Here is a 19,422-nt window from a genome sequence, read left to right on the forward strand (position 1 = left end):
GTTCAAGAAAATATTCGGATAAATTTGATGCGTCGGTGTGGGGGGGGGGGGTGGGATGGGGGATGGGTGGGGAAGGGGTTGTGGGGGCTGATCTGATAGCCATTTGACATTGGCTGAGTTATGGGATCCCACAACCTGATTTGACAGTGTGAAAAATCCCACAACACCAGGTTACAGCCCAACGGGGTTATTTGGAAGTACAGCAGTCACCCCCCCCGCCCCACCTCCGTACCATCGGTGGGATACGTTCCAAGACCGACCGCAGAAGCCCGAAACGGCGGATAGGGGCAAACCCATTCATTTAAATTGCAAAGTTACCTTCCTGGCAGCCCCCTGGTTCCAGAATGTTCCCTGTAGCACGTTTGGGCCGCGGATACCGGGGCGGGGTTACCCTGTCCTGGCTTTCAGCGTGCCGCGCCTTCATCGGGTAACTGCAGAGCAGGATCACAAGACGGAAAACTGGCAACAAAAGATGATAGTTTCATGCAACTGAAAAGACAATCGATGGAACGATCGCTGCGATCGACACGGCAAACTAGCAAAGGCAAGAGATTCACATTCCATTCACCTGCTTTTGAACTTGGCTGGTAGGCTGCACCGTTCCTGGAAACACTGCAATACCAGGCTGATACACGGAGAGGACAGAGCAAGCCCTTCAGCCATCTCCCTGCTCCAAAAATCCATTTAATACAAACACTCCCACCTTCGGGAGGTATCAGCGATTAAACTGATAAGAACAGAAACTACACATATTCCGAGCCAAAAGGCCGAGAAGCGATAGCACATTGATACTCTAACGGTGGGGGTCACCTTTGCCGACTATCCTTTCCGTCAGTTTGACGATATTCAAAGTTCGTTTATTCCCTTACCGCGTACCTTCCGAGATTTCCAACCAGATCGGAAGATCGCTTTGCAGCCGTCGCTGTGCTTTCCCCGTGGTTTTCCGTCCATCTGTTACGTAGCCGCGTAGATGGCGCTGACGACCAATCGGATGGCACGGGCCGGAGCCGCCATGGGAGCGCACGTCAGGTCGACTGCAGAGAGGTTTCTCCCGGCGATCGGGGACAGCGGCAGGGTGGTTCCCCCGGCGTCTACAAGGTTGACCAGAATTCCACAGGCAGCACCTTCCAAACTCATGGCCGACACAGCCTTGAAGGATGACGGCAGCAGATCCACGGGAACACCACCGTTCGCAAGTTCTTCCCCGAGGCACGCGCTGTCCTGAATTGCAAATATATCGTTGTTCCTCCGGTGTCACTGGGTCAAAATCTGGAATCCCCGCCCAAACAGCATCGCGGGGCTACCGACAGCACGTGGACTGCAGCGGTTCGAGAGAGCAGCTCACCGCCAAGGTGATCTCGGGATGGGCAAGAAGAAATGTTGGCCTTGACAGAAAGATCCTATTCATTTCCTCCCCTTGCGTTCGTGTAGCTTGCCCATCAACGCGAATCATTGTTTCCCACACGTACAGGATTCGCTCCTTGGCATTCCACATCAATCTGAAACGTCGTGAAAAGTGAATTACGTCCGTGCACCCTTTCTTTATCGTCCACTTTCAATCTCCTCTCCACTTGTATCCGACTCTCTGTGTAGAATGGGGAGGGAGCTGATCTCCCGACGTAAACACGTCACGCTGCAAGCGCACCTCATCGCCACAAGCAGCTCGATTTGACATCTCCGTTCACGTTACCGCAGATCGCTGAGAACATTTTAAGCCGATCCAGTTGACAAACTGACGACTATTTTGCTACTTGCACCGCAAATGATTACAAACCATTCCAAATCGTACGGGTGGCACAGTGGCTCATCGTTCAGTACGGCTGCCTCGTGGCCCCAGGGAGCTGAAGTGAGTTCCAGCCTCGGGCGATGGTCTGTGTGAATAATCTTTACGTACAGACGTAGCCGCTAAAGCAGGTTGCTTCCGTACAGTAGTTTGCGAAGAAACAAACAGAGCTGGGGGGTTTCACTCTATTCAGGAAACAGACCAAAGACACTTCTTTCTTGTTCAAGAAAATATTCGGATAAATTTGATGCGTCGGTGTGGGGGGGGGGGGGTGGGATGGGGGATGGGTGGGGAAGGGGTTGTGGGGGCTGATCTGATAGCCATTTGACATTGGCTGAGTTATGGGATCCCACAACCTGATTTGACAGTGTGAAAAATCCCACAACACCAGGTTACAGCCCAACGGGGTTATTTGGAAGTACAGCAGTCACCCCCCCCGCCCCACCTCCGTACCATCGGTGGGATACGTTCCAAGACCGACCGCAGAAGCCCGAAACGGCGGATAGGGGCAAACCCATTCATTTAAATTGCAAAGTTACCTTCCTGGCAGCCCCCTGGTTCCAGAATGTTCCCTGTAGCACGTTTGGGCCGCGGATACCGGGGCGGGGTTACCCTGTCCTGGCTTTCAGCGTGCCGCGCCTTCATCGGGTAACTGCAGAGCAGGATCACAAGACGGAAAACTGGCAACAAAAGATGATAGTTTCATGCAACTGAAAAGACAATCGATGGAACGATCGCTGCGATCGACACGGCAAACTAGCAAAGGCAAGAGATTCACATTCCATTCACCTGCTTTTGAACTTGGCTGGTAGGCTGCACCGTTCCTGGAAACACTGCAATACCAGGCTGATACACGGAGAGGACAGAGCAAGCCCTTCAGCCATCTCCCTGCTCCAAAAATCCATTTAATACAAACACTCCCACCTTCGGGAGGTATCAGCGATTAAACTGATAAGAACAGAAACTACACATATTCCGAGCCAAAAGGCCGAGAAGCGATAGCACATTGATACTCTAACGGTGGGGGTCACCTTTGCCGACTATCCTTTCCGTCAGTTTGACGATATTCAAAGTTCGTTTATTCCCTTACCGCGTACCTTCCGAGATTTCCAACCAGATCGGAAGATCGCTTTGCAGCCGTCGCTGTGCTTTCCCCGTGGTTTTCCGTCCATCTGTTACGTAGCCGCGTAGATGGCGCTGACGACCAATCGGATGGCACGGGCCGGAGCCGCCATGGGAGCGCACGTCAGGTCGACTGCAGAGAGGTTTCTCCCGGCGATCGGGGACAGCGGCAGGGTGGTTCCCCCGGCGTCTACAAGGTTGACCAGAATTCCACAGGCAGCACCTTCCAAACTCATGGCCGACACAGCCTTGAAGGATGACGGCAGCAGATCCACGGGAACACCACCGTTCGCAAGTTCTCCCCCGAGGCACGCGCTGTCCTGAATTGCAAATATATCGTTGTTCCTCCGGTGTCACTGGGTCAAAATCTGGAATCCCCGCCCAAACAGCATCGCGGGGCTACCGACAGCACGTGGACTGCAGCGGTTCGAGAGAGCAGCTCACCGCCAAGGTGATCTCGGGATGGGCAAGAAGAAATGTTGGCCTTGACAGAAAGATCCTATTCATTTCTTCCCCTTGCGTTCGTGTAGCTTGCCCATCAACGCGAATCATTGTTTCCCACACGTACAGGATTCGCTCCTTGGCATTCCACATCAATCTGAAACGTCGTGAAAAGTGAATTACGTCCGTGCACCCTTTCTTTATCGTCCACTTTCAATCTCCTCTCCACTTGTATCCGACTCTCTGTGTAGAATGGGGAGGGAGCTGATCTCCCGACGTAAACACGTCACGCTGCAAGCGCACCTCATCGCCACAAGCAGCTCGATTTGACATCTCCGTTCACGTTACCGCAGATCGCTGAGAACATTTTAAGCCGATCCAGTTGACAAACTGACGACTATTTTGCTACTTGCACCGCAAATGATTACAAACCATTCCAAATCGTACGGGTGGCACAGTGGCTCATCGTTCAGTACGGCTGCCTCGTGGCCCCAGGGAGCTGAAGTGAGTTCCAGCCTCGGGCGATGGTCTGTGTGAATAATCTTTACGTACAGACGTAGCCGCTAAAGCAGGTTGCTTCCGTACAGTAGTTTGCGAAGAAACAAACAGAGCTGGGGGGTTTCACTCTATTCAGGAAACAGACCAAAGACACTTCTTTCTTGTTCAAGAAAATATTCGGATAAATTTGATGCGTCGGTGTGGGGGGGGGGGGTGGGATGGGGGATGGGTGGGGAAGGGGTTGTGGGGGCTGATCTGATAGCCATTTGACATTGGCTGAGTTATGGGATCCCACAACCTGATTTGACAGTGTGAAAAATCCCACAACACCAGGTTACAGCCCAACGGGGTTATTTGGAAGTACAGCAGTCACCCCCCCGCCCCACCTCCGTACCATCGGTGGGATACGTTCCAAGACCGACCGCAGAAGCCCGAAACGGCGGATAGGGGCAAACCCATTCATTTAAATTGCAAAGTTACCTTCCTGGCAGCCCCCTGGTTCCAGAATGTTCCCTGTAGCACGTTTGGGCCGCGGATACCGGGGCGGGGTTACCCTGTCCTGGCTTTCAGCGTGCCGCGCCTTCATCGGGTAACTGCAGAGCAGGATCACAAGACGGAAAACTGGCAACAAAAGATGATAGTTTCATGCAACTGAAAAGACAATCGATGGAACGATCGCTGCGATCGACACGGCAAACTAGCAAAGGCAAGAGATTCACATTCCATTCACCTGCTTTTGAACTTGGCTGGTAGGCTGCACCGTTCCTGGAAACACTGCAATACCAGGCTGATACACGGAGAGGACAGAGCAAGCCCTTCAGCCATCTCCCTGCTCCAAAAATCCATTTAATACAAACACTCCCACCTTCGGGAGGTATCAGCGATTAAACTGATAAGAACAGAATTTTTTTTTTTTATTTCAAAAATATACTTTATTCATAAATGATTTGATGGTCTGTACATTGGATCATGCCATACATATGTCCATATTTACAAACACAGATTCGACTTTATTCTTGTCCTTTACAATCCTGTGCATTTTTTCAATCTTGTATATATACATATATTTGGCTGAGGCATCAGCAGAGCCCAAAAAAAAAAAAAAACGTCTGTATGGGCCCCCTGTTCTTCTTTCGGCAGGCCGATCTTACACGGTGGTCTTTCCCCACCGCGCCTTGGCGGCAGCTGCCCCAAGCTTCAGCGCGTCCCTCAACACGTAGTCTTGGACCTTGGAATGTGCCAGTCTGCAACACTCGGTCGGGGTCAACTCCTTCAGCTGGAAGATCAACAGGTTTCGGACCGCCCAGAGAGCGTCCTTCACCGAGTTGATGATCCTCCAGGCGCAGTTAATGTTCGTCTCGGTGTGAGTCCCGGGGAACAGGCCGTAGAGCACGGAGTCCCGCGTCACGGCGCTGCTCGGGACGAACCTCGACAAGCACCACTGCATTCCTCTCCAGACTTCCTCTGCATAGGCACATTCCAGAAGGAGGTGTGTGACAGTCTCGTCCCCCCCGCAGCCACTTCGAGGGCAGCGTGCGGTGCGGCAGAGAGTCCGGGCGTGCATAAAGGATCTCACAGGCAGAGCCCTTCTCACCACCAGCCAAGCCACGTCTTGGTGCTTGTTGGAAAGTTCTGGCGATGAGGCATTCTGCCAAATGGCTTTGACAGTCTGCTCAGGGAACCGCTCGACAGGATCCGCCCTCTCCTTTTCCCGAAGGGTCTCAAGGACGCTACGTGCTGACCACTTCCTGATGGACTTGTGGTCAAAGGTGTTTTTCCTCATAAATTTCTCCACGAAGGACAGGTGATACGGAACGGTCCAACTACTCGGAGCGTTCCGCGGCAGCGAGGCCAGGCCCATCCTTCGCAACACCGGGGACAGGTAGAACCTCAGTACGTAGTGACACTTGGTGTTTGCGTACCGGGGATCCACGCACAGCTTGATGCAGCCACACACAAAGGTGGCCATCAGGGTGAGGGTGGCATTGGGCGTGTTTTTTCCCCCATTGCACCGGTCTTTGTACATTGAGTCTCTTCGGACCCGGTCCATCTTTGATCTCCAAATGAATTGGAAGATGGCCCGGGTGACTGCGGCGGCACAGGTCCTGGGGATAGGCCAGACCTGTGCCACATATAGCAATACTGAGAGGACCTCACACCTGATGACCAGGTTTTTTCCCGCGATGGAGAGCGACCGTTGCCCCCATCTGCCTAGTTTCTGTCTCATCTTTCTGATCCGCTCCTCCCAGGTCTTGGCGCACGCCCCAGCCCCCCCGAACCAAATACCCAGCACCTTCAGGTGGTCAGTCCTGACGGTGAAGGGGATAGAGGATTGGTCGGCCCAGTTCCCGAAGAGCATGGCCTCGCTCTTGCCTCGGTTTACCTTGGCCCCCGAGGCCCGTTCGAACTGGTCGCAGATGCACACGAGTCTGTGCACGGACAGCGGATCCGAGCAGAAAACAGCGACGTCATCCATGTACAGGGAGGCCTTAACCTGCAGGCCCCCGCTGCCAGGAATAGTCACCCCTCTCAGGCTCGCATCCTTCCTGATGGATTCGGCAAATGGCTCTATGCAACACACAAACAAGGCGGGTGAGAGGGGGCATCCCTGCCTGACTCCAGATCTTACAGGGAAGCTATCTGATTCCCACCCATTGATTGAGACTGCACTGACAATGTTGGTGTAGAGCAGTCTGATCCAATTTCCGATTCCCTCCCCAAAGCCCATTTTGGAGAGGACATCCCTCATATATGTATGCGATATCCTGTCAAAGGCTTTCTCCTGGTCCAGGCTGATGAGGCAGGTGTCCACCCCCCTGTCCTGCACGTAGGCGATCGTATCCCTGAGGAGTGCGAGACTCTCAGAGATCTTCCTGCCCGGTACAGCACAGGTTTGGTCCGGGTGGATCACCGATCCCAGAGCAGACCTGACCCGGTTGGCGATGACCTTTGACAGGATTTTGTAGTCTGCATTTAACAGTGAGATCGGTCTCCAATTTCTAATTTCCTCCCTCTCCCCCTTCCGCTTGTAGACGAGGGTGATGATGCCTTTCCTCATGGATTCACTCATGGTACCTGCCCGGAGCATACTGACATACACCTCCAGCAGGTCCTGGCCGATCAAGTCCCAAAGAGCGGAATAAACCTCGACCGGTAAGCCGTCGCTTCCGGGAGTTTTATTCTTTTCGAAGGACTCGAGGGCCTTGGTCAGTTCATCCAGAGATAGCGGCTGGTCCAGCCTCTCTCGTGTTCCGTCATCTAGGACCTCCGTGATAGAGGACAGGAACGACTGGGAGGCCGCGCTGTCGGTCGGCTTCGAGTCATACAGGCTGGCGTAGAAGGATTTGCTGATCCTCATGACGTCAGCCTGAGATGACGTTACTGAGCCATCTTCTTTCTTCAGGCTGCTGAGCACGGAGCTCTCTTTGTGCACCTTCTGGAAGAAGAAACGTGAGCACGTCTCGTCCTGCTCCACCGAGCGGACCCTGGACCGGAAGATTATCCTGGAGGCCTCCGAGGCAAAGAGCGAGGCTTGCTGGCCCTTCACCTCCTTGAGGTCCTCCGTGACATCCACCCCCATCGTCTGCAGCAGGAGCAGGTTCTGCATACTTTCCTGGAGCTGGGACAGTTTTCCCCGCCTCTCTCTCGCCTCCTGGACACCTTTGAGGATAAAGAACCTCTTGATGTTCCCTTTTACCGTTTCCCACCAGTCCGCTGGAGACTCAAAGAGGGGCTTCACGGTTCTCCAACCTGCGTAATCCCTCTTGAGCTCTTCGATGTTTCCCGGGGTCAACAGCTTAGTGTTCAGTTTCCACGTTCCCTTGCCCGCCCGCTGTTCGTCCTGTAGGTGACAGTCGGCCAGCAGGAGGCAGTGGTCAGAGAAGAACACCGGCTTGACGTCGGTGGATCTGACCGAGAGCGTTCGGGACACAAACAGGTAATCTATCCTTGAGCGGATAGACCCGTCTGCCCGTGACCAGGTGTATCTACGCTGCGCTCCGTCTGCAGGGGCGCTGAAGACGTCGTGTAGCTTGGCGTCTTTGACCGTTTCCATCAGGGCCCTGGACGTAGCGTCCGGTTTACTGTCCCCCCCGCCGGATCGTCCATCAGCATCAATGATGCAGTTGAAGTCTCCGGCCAGAATGACCGGCCTGGACGTAGCCAGCAGCAGTGGAAGCTGTTGCAGGACGGCCAACCGTTCACTCTTACCCACTGGGGCGTACACGTTGATTAGTCTCACGGGAGCGTTTCTGTATTTAACATCCGCGACGAGGAGGCGCCCGCCCACCACCTCCTTAACCTCGGAGATGGTGAAGTTGCCTCCCCGCAACAGGATACCCAGGCCGGAGGCGCGGCTATCGTTGCCCCCCGACCACACTGACGGCCCGTGGGCCCACAAGCTCGACCATCTCCTGTAACTGCTGAGGTGCGGTATCCCACACTCCTGCAGAAACAGGACATCGGCTTTGACGTTGGCCAGGAAGGCCAGCGTTGAAACACATCGCGTAGCCGCTTTAATGCTACGTACATTTACGCTGGCAATTTTAAACCCCATTTTAACAGTTTGCGGGGTTACCAGTGTCCATTTTCTTCTGGTCTTGCTCCAGTGGGGTAGCTGCGTGCATCCCCGTGGTGACAGCAAACTGCTGGACCTTCCCAGGGCTGAGGTAGTTGTCCGGCTCCACGCTGGAGTCATTTCCCCGCTCTGGTGTCATCGTGTCGGACCCAGGGTCCTCATCGCCCCGTTCTCCATCTGACAGCAGGGCTGTCACTGGGACGCTGCTCCCAGTTCCCTGGAGCTGTGGGCCGGTGGGTACCCCTTGGTTCTCACCGGGTAGGGGGAGGCCTTCACCCATCCCCTCAGAGGGATCGTCTTTTCCTCCTTGGGCGGTGTTGCCCTCCTTTCTCCCCACGGCGCTCTGCCTCTTCCTCCGGAGGCGACCCTTCTTGCGCCCGTCCTCACCCTCGGAGGAGCTGCCTGTATCCTCCTCTTGGAGGTGTCTCTTCCCCCTTCGCTTGGTGGCTTTGGGGCCCTCGAGAGGTTTCCTTTTCCTGTTTTTAACGATAATCCACTGCTCTGCCTCCTTTGATCCCTCCTCTTCCATTTCCTCCGTCTGTCTTGCAGGAGCTTGGGTCGGCTGCTGCATCTCCCCGCCGTCTGCTGCCTGCTCCTCTACAACTTTCCCTTCCTTCTGGGTGCCTCCAGGTACCGTTCCTTTGCTGATTCGCGGTACCTCGTTCGACTTTGTCGGTCCGCGGCTCGTGTTGCCACCTCCGGCCATCTGTGCGTAGGTGGCGGCTCCTCGTCTTGGGCAGGCCTTGTACATGTGGCCCGCCTCCCCGCACAGGTTGCAGCTCTTTTCCTCCCGACAGTCCTTTGTCAAGTGACCCTCCTGTTTGCAGTTCCTGCAGATGGTCACTTTGCAATCCACCGCCACGTGTCCCGACTTCCCGCAGGTTCGGCACACTTTGGGCTGCCCTGCATATGTCAGGTAGCCTCTGCTCCCTCCGATTGCGAAGCTCGAGGGTGGGTGGAGGATGTTCCCACTGTCATCGGCCCTCAGAGTTACCTTGACCTGCCTCTTACTGGTCCAGATCCCAAAGGGGTCGATCACATCGGTGGCTTCTCCCTCGACTTGGACGTACCTTCCCAGGAAGGTCAGGACATCAGCCGCTGGAACGTAGGGGTTGTACATATGGATTGTAACAACCCGGTTCCTCTGTGCAGGAAGCACACACAATGGGGTCGCCGACAAGATGGAGAACAGCGGCTCCCCTTCCTTCTCCTTGAAGACCTTCAGGAGCTGTTCGCACTGCTTCACGCTCCTGAAGGTCACATCGAAGTAGCCTGCCCCAGGGAAATCCTGCAGGCAGTACACGTCTGCGGCTGCAAGGCCGCAACACTCCAGCAGAACTTTCTTCACAAACACCGTCCGATCCACCGGTGTGTGCTCCTCCACCTTCTTCACAGTCACCCTGACTGTGTTCCGAATGCCCTGGCCCGGGCGGCGAGTGGCTGCTGAGGCCATAGCTCAGAGGTTGGCTGGTCCCTGAATTGGCGTTAGGCCGAAGCCAGCATGAAGATCCACCAAGAGCAGGTCAGCACAACCAAACGATCCTCCAACGGCAAATCACGATCCAGCGATGGTCTCCAGCAGCTACGACGACTCGCAACACGACCCCCGCAGGACTTCCACCGCCAGCACGCTTCTGCTGCGTCGAACCTCCAACACTCGAGCAGAATCTCTTCCTCTGGTCCTCAGGAACGACACATATTCCGAGCCAAAAGGCCGAGAAGCGATAGCACATTGATACTCTAACGGTGGGGGTCACCTTTGCCGACTATCCTTTCCGTCAGTTTGACGATATTCAAAGTTCGTTTATTCCCTTACCGCGTACCTTCCGAGATTTCCAACCAGATCGGAAGATCGCTTTGCAGCCGTCGCTGTGCTTTCCCCGTGGTTTTCCGTCCATCTGTTACGTAGCCGCGTAGATGGCGCTGACGACCAATCGGATGGCACGGGCCGGAGCCGCCATGGGAGCGCACGTCAGGTCGACTGCAGAGAGGTTTCTCCCGGCGATCGGGGACAGCGGCAGGGTGGTTCCCCCGGCGTCTACAAGGTTGACCAGAATTCCACAGGCAGCACCTTCCAAACTCATGGCCGACACAGCCTTGAAGGATGACGGCAGCAGATCCACGGGAACACCACCGTTCGCAAGTTCTTCCCCGAGGCACGCGCTGTCCTGAATTGCAAATATATCGTTGTTCCTCCGGTGTCACTGGGTCAAAATCTGGAATCCCCGCCCAAACAGCATCGCGGGGCTACCGACAGCACGTGGACTGCAGCGGTTCGAGAGAGCAGCTCACCGCCAAGGTGATCTCGGGATGGGCAAGAAGAAATGTTGGCCTTGACAGAAAGATCCTATTCATTTCCTCCCCTTGCGTTCGTGTAGCTTGCCCATCAACGCGAATCATTGTTTCCCACACGTACAGGATTCGCTCCTTGGCATTCCACATCAATCTGAAACGTTGTGAAAAGTGAATTACGTCCGTGCACCCTTTCTTTATCGTCCACTTTCAATCTCCTCTCCACTTGTATCCGACTCTCTGTGTAGAATGGGGAGGGAGCTGATCTCCCGACGTAAACACGTCACGCTGCAAGCGCACCTCATCGCCACAAGCAGCTCGATTTGACATCTCCGTTCACGTTACCGCAGATCGCTGAGAACATTTTAAGCCGATCCAGTTGACAAACTGACGACTATTTTGCTACTTGCACCGCAAATGATTACAAACCATTCCAAATCGTACGGGTGGCACAGTGGCTCATCATTCAGTACGGCTGCCTCGTGGCCCCAGGGAGCTGAAGTGAGTTCCTGCCTCGGGCGATGGTCTGTGTGAATAATCTTTACGTACAGACGTAGCCGCTAAAGCAGGTTGCTTCCGTACAGTAGTTTGCGAAGAAACAAACAGAGCTGGGGGGTTTCACTCTATTCAGGAAACAGACCAAAGACACTTCTTTCTTGTTCAAGAAAATATTCGGATAAATTTGATGCGTCGGTGTGGGGGTGGGGGGGGGATGGGGGATGGGTGGGGAAGGGGTTGTGGGGGCTGATCTGATAGCCATTTGACATTGGCTGAGTTATGGGATCCCACAACCTGATTTGACAGTGTGAAAAATCCCACAACACCAGGTTACAGCCCAACGGGGTTATTTGGAAGTACAGCAGTCACCCCCCCCGCCCCACCTCCGTACCATCGGTGGGATACGTTCCAAGACCGACCGCAGAAGCCCGAAACGGCGGATAGGGGCAAACCCATTCATTTAAATTGCAAAGTTACCTTCCTGGCAGCCCCCTGGTTCCAGAATGTTCCCTGTAGCACGTTTGGGCCGCGGATACCGGGGCGGGGTTACCCTGTCCTGGCTTTCAGCGTGCCGCGCCTTCATCGGGTAACTGCAGAGCAGGATCACAAGACGGAAAACTGGCAACAAAAGATGATAGTTTCATGCAACTGAAAAGACAATCGATGGAACGATCGCTGCGATCGACACGGCAAACTAGCAAAGGCAAGAGATTCACATTCCATTCACCTGCTTTTGAACTTGGCTGGTAGGCTGCACCGTTCCTGGAAACACTGCAATACCAGGCTGATACACGGAGAGGACAGAGCAAGCCCTTCAGCCATCTCCCTGCTCCAAAAATCCATTTAATACAAACACTCCCACCTTCGGGAGGTATCAGCGATTAAACTGATAAGAACAGAAACTACACATATTCCGAGCCAAAAGGCCGAGAAGCGATAGCACATTGATACTCTAACGGTGGGGGTCACCTTTGCCGACTATCCTTTCCGTCAGTTTGACGATATTCAAAGTTCGTTTATTCCCTTACCGCGTACCTTCCGAGATTTCCAACCAGATCGGAAGATCGCTTTGCAGCCGTCGCTGTGCTTTCCCCGTGGTTTTCCGTCCATCTGTTACGTAGCCGCGTAGATGGCGCTGACGACCAATCGGATGGCACGGGCCGGAGCCGCCATGGGAGCGCACGTCAGGTCGACTGCAGAGAGGTTTCTCCCGGCGATCGGGGACAGCGGCAGGGTGGTTCCCCCGGCGTCTACAAGGTTGACCAGAATTCCACAGGCAGCACCTTCCAAACTCATGGCCGACACAGCCTTGAAGGATGACGGCAGCAGATCCACGGGAACACCACCGTTCGCAAGTTCTTCCCCGAGGCACGCGCTGTCCTGAATTGCAAATATATCGTTGTTCCTCCGGTGTCACTGGGTCAAAATCTGGAATCCCCGCCCAAACAGCATCGCGGGGCTACCGACAGCACGTGGACTGCAGCGGTTCGAGAGAGCAGCTCACCGCCAAGGTGATCTCGGGATGGGCAAGAAGAAATGTTGGCCTTGACAGAAAGATCCTATTCATTTCCTCCCCTTGCGTTCGTGTAGCTTGCCCATCAACGCGAATCATTGTTTCCCACACGTACAGGATTCGCTCCTTGGCATTCCACATCAATCTGAAACGTCGTGAAAAGTGAATTACGTCCGTGCACCCTTTCTTTATCGTCCACTTTCAATCTCCTCTCCACTTGTATCCGACTCTCTGTGTAGAATGGGGAGGGAGCTGATCTCCCGACGTAAACACGTCACGCTGCAAGCGCACCTCATCGCCACAAGCAGCTCGATTTGACATCTCCGTTCACGTTACCGCAGATCGCTGAGAACATTTTAAGCCGATCCAGTTGACAAACTGACGACTATTTTGCTACTTGCACCGCAAATGATTACAAACCATTCCAAATCGTACGGGTGGCACAGTGGCTCATCGTTCAGTACGGCTGCCTCGTGGCCCCAGGGAGCTGAAGTGAGTTCCAGCCTCGGGCGATGGTCTGTGTGAATAATCTTTACGTACAGACGTAGCCGCTAAAGCAGGTTGCTTCCGTACAGTAGTTTGCGAAGAAACAAACAGAGCTGGGGGGTTTCACTCTATTCAGGAAACAGACCAAAGACACTTCTTTCTTGTTCAAGAAAATATTCGGATAAATTTGATGCGTCGGTGTGGGGGGGGGGGGTGGGATGGGGGATGGGTGGGGAAGGGGTTGTGGGGGCTGATCTGATAGCCATTTGACATTGGCTGAGTTATGGGATCCCACAACCTGATTTGACAGTGTGAAAAATCCCACAACACCAGGTTACAGCCCAACGGGGTTATTTGGAAGTACAGCAGTCACCCCCCCCGCCCCACCTCCGTACCATCGGTGGGATACGTTCCAAGACCGACCGCAGAAGCCCGAAACGGCGGATAGGGGCAAACCCATTCATTTAAATTGCAAAGTTACCTTCCTGGCAGCCCCCTGGTTCCAGAATGTTCCCTGTAGCACGTTTGGGCCGCGGATACCGGGGCGGGGTTACCCTGTCCTGGCTTTCAGCGTGCCGCGCCTTCATCGGGTAACTGCAGAGCAGGATCACAAGACGGAAAACTGGCAACAAAAGATGATAGTTTCATGCAACTGAAAAGACAATCGATGGAACGATCGCTGCGATCGACACGGCAAACTAGCAAAGGCAAGAGATTCACATTCCATTCACCTGCTTTTGAACTTGGCTGGTAGGCTGCACCGTTCCTGGAAACACTGCAATACCAGGCTGATACACGGAGAGGACAGAGCAAGCCCTTCAGCCATCTCCCTGCTCCAAAAATCCATTTAATACAAACACTCCCACCTTCGGGAGGTATCAGCGATTAAACTGATAAGAACAGAAACTACACATATTCCGAGCCAAAAGGCCGAGAAGCGATAGCACATTGATACTCTAACGGTGGGGGTCACCTTTGCCGACTATCCTTTCCGTCAGTTTGACGATATTCAAAGTTCGTTTATTCCCTTACCGCGTACCTTCCGAGATTTCCAACCAGATCGGAAGATCGCTTTGCAGCCGTCGCTGTGCTTTCCCCGTGGTTTTCCGTCCATCTGTTACGTAGCCGCGTAGATGGCGCTGACGACCAATCGGATGGCACGGGCCGGAGCCGCCATGGGAGCGCACGTCAGGTCGACTGCAGAGAGGTTTCTCCCGGCGATCGGGGACAGCGGCAGGGTGGTTCCCCCGGCGTCTACAAGGTTGACCAGAATTCCACAGGCAGCACCTTCCAAACTCATGGCCGACACAGCCTTGAAGGATGACGGCAGCAGATCCACGGGAACACCACCGTTCGCAAGTTCTTCCCCGAGGCACGCGCTGTCCTGAATTGCAAATATATCGTTGTTCCTCCGGTGTCACTGGGTCAAAATCTGGAATCCCCGCCCAAACAGCATCGCGGGGCTACCGACAGCACGTGGACTGCAGCGGTTCGAGAGAGCAGCTCACCGCCAAGGTGATCTCGGGATGGGCAAGAAGAAATGTTGGCCTTGACAGAAAGATCCTATTCATTTCCTCCCCTTGCGTTCGTGTAGCTTGCCCATCAACGCGAATCATTGTTTCCCACACGTACAGGATTCGCTCCTTGGCATTCCACATCAATCTGAAACGTCGTGAAAAGTGAATTACGTCCGTGCACCCTTTCTTTATCGTCCACTTTCAATCTCCTCTCCACTTGTATCCGACTCTCTGTGTAGAATGGGGAGGGAGCTGATCTCCCGACGTAAACACGTCACGCTGCAAGCGCACCTCATCGCCACAAGCAGCTCGATTTGACATCTCCGTTCACGTTACCGCAGATCGCTGAGAACATTTTAAGCCGATCCAGTTGACAAACTGACGACTATTTTGCTACTTGCACCGCAAATGATTACAAACCATTCCAAATCGTACGGGTGGCACAGTGGCTCATCGTTCAGTACGGCTGCCTCGTGGCCCCAGGGAGCTGAAGTGAGTTCCTGCCTCGGGCGATGGTCTGTGTGAATAATCTTTACGTACAGACGTAGCCGCTAAAGCAGGTTGCTTCCGTACAGTAGTTTGCGAAGAAACAAACAGAGCTGGGGGGTTTCACTCTATTCAGGAAACAGACCAAAGACACTTCTTTCTTGTTCAAGAAAATATTCGGATAAATTTGATGCGTCGGTGTGGGGGTGGGGGGGGGATGGGGGATGGGTGGGGAAGGGGTTGTGGGGGCTGATCTGATAGCCATTTGACATTGGCTGAGTTATGGGATCCCACAACCTGATTTGACAGTGTGAAAAATCCCACAACACCAGGTTACAGCCCAACGGGGTTATTTGGAAGTACAGCAGTCACCCCCCCCGCCCCACCTCCGTACCATCGGTGGGATACGTTCCAAGACCGACCGCAGAAGCCCGAAACGGCGGATAGGGGCAAACCCATTCATTTAAATTGCAAAGTTACCTTCCTGGCAGCCCCCTGGTTCCAGAATGTTCCCTGTAGCACGTTTGGGCCGCGGATACCGGGGCGGGGTTACCCTGTCCTGGCTTTCAGCGTGCCGCGCCTTCATCGGGTAACTGCAGAGCAGGATCACAAGACGGAAAACTGGCAACAAAAGATGATAGTTTCATGCAACTGAAAAGACAATCGATGGAACGATCGCTGCGATCGACACGGCAAACTAGCAAAGGCAAGAGATTCACATTCCATTCACCTGCTTTTGAACTTGGCTGGTAGGCTGCACCGTTCCTGGAAACACTGCAATACCAGGCTGATACACGGAGAGGACAGAGCAAGCCCTTCAGCCATCTCCCTGCTCCAAAAATCCATTTAATACAAACACTCCCACCTTCGGGAGGTATCAGCGATTAAACTGATAAGAACAGAAACTACACATATTCCGAGCCAAAAGGCCGAGAAGCGATAGCACATTGATACTCTAACGGTGGGGGTCACCTTTGCCGACTATCCTTTCCGTCAGTTTGACGATATTCAAAGTTCGTTTATTCCCTTACCGCGTACCTTCCGAGATTTCCAACCAGATCGGAAGATCGCTTTGCAGCCGTCGCTGTGCTTTCCCCGTGGTTTTCCGTCCATCTGTTACGTAGCCGCGTAGATGGCGCTGACGACCAATCGGATGGCACGGGCCGGAGCCGCCATGGGAGCGCACGTCAGGTCGACTGCAGAGAGGTTTCTCCCGGCGATCGGGGACAGCGGCAGGGTGGTTCCCCCGGCGTCTACAAGGTTGACCAGAATTCCACAGGCAGCACCTTCCAAACTCATGGCCGACACAGCCTTGAAGGATGACGGCAGCAGATCCACGGGAACACCACCGTTCGCAAGTTCTCCCCCGAGGCACGCGCTGTCCTGAATTGCAAATATATCGTTGTTCCTCCGGTGTCACTGGGTCAAAATCTGGAATCCCCGCCCAAACAGCATCGCGGGGCTACCGACAGCACGTGGACTGCAGCGGTTCGAGAGAGCAGCTCACCGCCAAGGTGATCTCGGGATGGGCAAGAAGAAATGTTGGCCTTGACAGAAAGATCCTATTCATTTCCTCCCCTTGCGTTCGTGTAGCTTGCCCATAAACGCGAATCATTGTTTCCCACACGTACAGGATTCGCTCCTTGGCATTCCACATCAATCTGAAACGTCGTGAAAAGTGAATTACGTCCGTGCACCCTTTCTTTATCGTCCACTTTCAATCTCCTCTCCACTTGTATCCGACTCTCTGTGTAGAATGGGGAGGGAGCTGATCTCCCGACGTAAACACGTCACGCTGCAAGCGCACCTCATCGCCACAAGCAGCTCGATTTGACATCTCCGTTCACGTTACCGCAGATCGCTGAGAACATTTTAAGCCGATCCAGTTGACAAACTGACGACTATTTTGCTACTTGCACCGCAAATGATTACAAACCATTCCAAATCGTACGGGTGGCACAGTGGCTCATCGTTCAGTACGGCTGCCTCGTGGCCCCAGGGAGCTGAAGTGAGTTCCAGCCTCGGGCGATGGTCTGTGTGAATAATCTTTACGTACAGACGTAGCCGCTAAAGCAGGTTGCTTCCGTACAGTAGTTTGCGAAGAAACAAACAGAGCTGGGGGGTTTCACTCTATTCAGGAAACAGACCAAAGACACTTCTTTCTTGTTCAAGAAAATATTCGGATAAATTTGATGCGTCGGTGTGGGGGTGGGGGGTGGGATGGGGGATGGGTGGGGAAGGGGTTGTGGGGGCTGATCTGATAGCCATTTGACATTGGCTGAGTTATGGGATCCCACAACCTGATTTGACAGTGTGAAAAATCCCACAACACCAGGTTACAGCCCAACGGGGTTATTTGGAAGTACAGCAGTCACCCCCCCCGCCCCACCTCCGTACCATCGGTGGGATACGTTCCAAGACCGACCGCAGAAGCCCGAAACGGCGGATAGGGGCAAACCCATTCATTTAAATTGCAAAGTTACCTTCCTGGCAGCCCCCTGGTTCCAGAATGTTCCCTGTAGCACGTTTGGGCCGCGGATACCGGGGCGGGGTTACCCTGTCCTGGCTTTCAGCGTGCCGCGCCTTCATCGGGTAACTGCAGAGCAGGATCACAAGACGGAAAACTGGCAACAAAAGATGATAGTTTCATGCAACTGAAAAGACAATCGATGGAACGATCGCTGCGATCGACACGGCAAACTAGCAAAGGCAAGAGATTCACATTCCATTCACCTGCTTTTGAACTTGGCTGGTAGGCTGCACCGTTCCTGGAAACACTGCAATACCAGGCTGATACACGGAGAGGACAGAGCAAGCCCTTCAGCCATCTCCCTGCTCCAAAAATCCATTTAATACAAACACTCCCACCTTCGGGAGGTATCAGCGATTAAACTGATAAGAACAGAAACTACACATATTCCGAGCCAAAAGGCCGAGAAGCGATAGCACATTGATACTCTAACGGTGGGGGTCACCTTTGCCGACTATCCTTTCCGTCAGTTTGACGATATTCAAAGTTCGTTTATTCCCTTACCGCGTACCTTCCGAGATTTCCAACCAGATCGGAAGATCGCTTTGCAGCCGTCGCTGTGCTTTCCCCGTGGTTTTCCGTCCATCTGTTACGTAGCCGCGTAGATGGCGCTGACGACCAATCGGATGGCACGGGCCGGAGCCGCCATGGGAGCGCACGTCAGGTCGACTGCAGAGAGGTTTCTCCCGGCGATCGGGGACAGCGGCAGGGTGGTTCCCCCGGCGTCTACAAGGTTGACCAGAATTCCACAGGCAGCACCTTCCAAACTCATGGCCGACACAGCCTTGAAGGATGACGGCAGCAGATCCACGGGAACACCACCGTTCGCAAGTTCTCCCCCGAGGCACGCGCTGTCCTGAATTGCAAATATATCGTTGTTCCTCCGGTGTCACTGGGTCAAAATCTGGAATCCCCGCCCAAACAGCATCGCGGGGCTACCGACAGCACGTGGACTGCAGCGGTTCGAGAGAGCAGCTCACCGCCAAGGTGATCTCGGGATGGGCAAGAAGAAATGTTGGCCTTGACAGAAAGATCCTATTCATTTCCTCCCCTTGCGTTCGTGTAGCTTGCCCATAAACGCGAATCATTGTTTCCCACACGTACAGGATTCGCTCCTTGGCATTCCACATCAATCTGAAACGTCGTGAAAAGTGAATTACGTCCGTGCACCCTTTCTTTATCGTCCACTTTCAATCTCCTCTCCACTTGTATCCGACTCTCTGTGTAGAATGGGGAGGGAGCTGATCTCCCGACGTAAACACGTCACGCTGCAAGCGCACCTCATCGCCACAAGCAGCTCGATTTGACATCTCCGTTCACGTTACCGCAGATCGCTGAGAACATTTTAAGCCGATCCAGTTGACAAACTGACGACTATTTTGCTACTTGCACCGCAAATGATTACAAACCATTCCAAATCGTACGGGTGGCACAGTGGCTCATCGTTCAGTACGGCTGCCTCGTGGCCCCAGGGAGCTGAAGTGAGTTCCAGCCTCGGGCGATGGTCTGTGTGAATAATCTTTACGTACAGACGTAGCCGCTAAAGCAGGTTGCTTCCGTACAGTAGTTTGCGAAGAAACAAACAGAGCTGGGGGGTTTCACTCTATTCAGGAAACAGACCAAAGACACTTCTTTCTTGTTCAAGAAAATATTCGGATAAATTTGATGCGTCGGTGTGGG

At 53.8% G+C, this 19,422-nt stretch overlaps 6 non-coding genes and 1 pseudogene across 6 annotated transcripts; all 7 read right to left on the reverse strand.

Annotated features, from left to right (window-relative positions):
* Positions 1-587: 587 nt before the first annotated feature.
* On the reverse strand, positions 588-779 carry LOC140472853 (U2 spliceosomal RNA). Its single transcript, XR_011957895.1, has one exon. It is a non-coding gene; the product is annotated as a U2 spliceosomal RNA (small nuclear RNA).
* A 1,812-nt stretch (positions 780-2,591) lies between these two features.
* Positions 2,592-2,783, reverse strand: LOC140472854 (U2 spliceosomal RNA). Its single transcript, XR_011957897.1, has one exon. It is a non-coding gene; the product is annotated as a U2 spliceosomal RNA (small nuclear RNA).
* Positions 2,784-4,593: 1,810 nt separating this feature from the next.
* Positions 4,594-4,773, reverse strand: LOC140472897 (U2 spliceosomal RNA; annotated as a pseudogene).
* Positions 4,774-11,956: 7,183 nt separating this feature from the next.
* Positions 11,957-12,148, reverse strand: LOC140472855 (U2 spliceosomal RNA). The gene has a single exon (XR_011957898.1). It is a non-coding gene; the product is annotated as a U2 spliceosomal RNA (small nuclear RNA).
* Positions 12,149-13,959: 1,811 nt separating this feature from the next.
* LOC140472856 (U2 spliceosomal RNA) lies at positions 13,960-14,151 on the reverse strand. The gene has a single exon (XR_011957899.1). It is a non-coding gene; the product is annotated as a U2 spliceosomal RNA (small nuclear RNA).
* A 1,810-nt stretch (positions 14,152-15,961) lies between these two features.
* LOC140472858 (U2 spliceosomal RNA) lies at positions 15,962-16,153 on the reverse strand. Its single transcript, XR_011957901.1, has one exon. It is a non-coding gene; the product is annotated as a U2 spliceosomal RNA (small nuclear RNA).
* A 1,811-nt stretch (positions 16,154-17,964) lies between these two features.
* On the reverse strand, positions 17,965-18,156 carry LOC140472859 (U2 spliceosomal RNA). Its single transcript, XR_011957902.1, has one exon. It is a non-coding gene; the product is annotated as a U2 spliceosomal RNA (small nuclear RNA).
* Positions 18,157-19,422: the final 1,266 nt, after the last annotated feature.

The sequence above is a fragment of the Chiloscyllium punctatum genome, unplaced genomic scaffold (assembly GCF_047496795.1).
Source record: "Chiloscyllium punctatum isolate Juve2018m unplaced genomic scaffold, sChiPun1.3 scaffold_465, whole genome shotgun sequence".
Classification (NCBI taxonomy): Eukaryota; Metazoa; Chordata; class Chondrichthyes; order Orectolobiformes; family Hemiscylliidae; genus Chiloscyllium; species Chiloscyllium punctatum.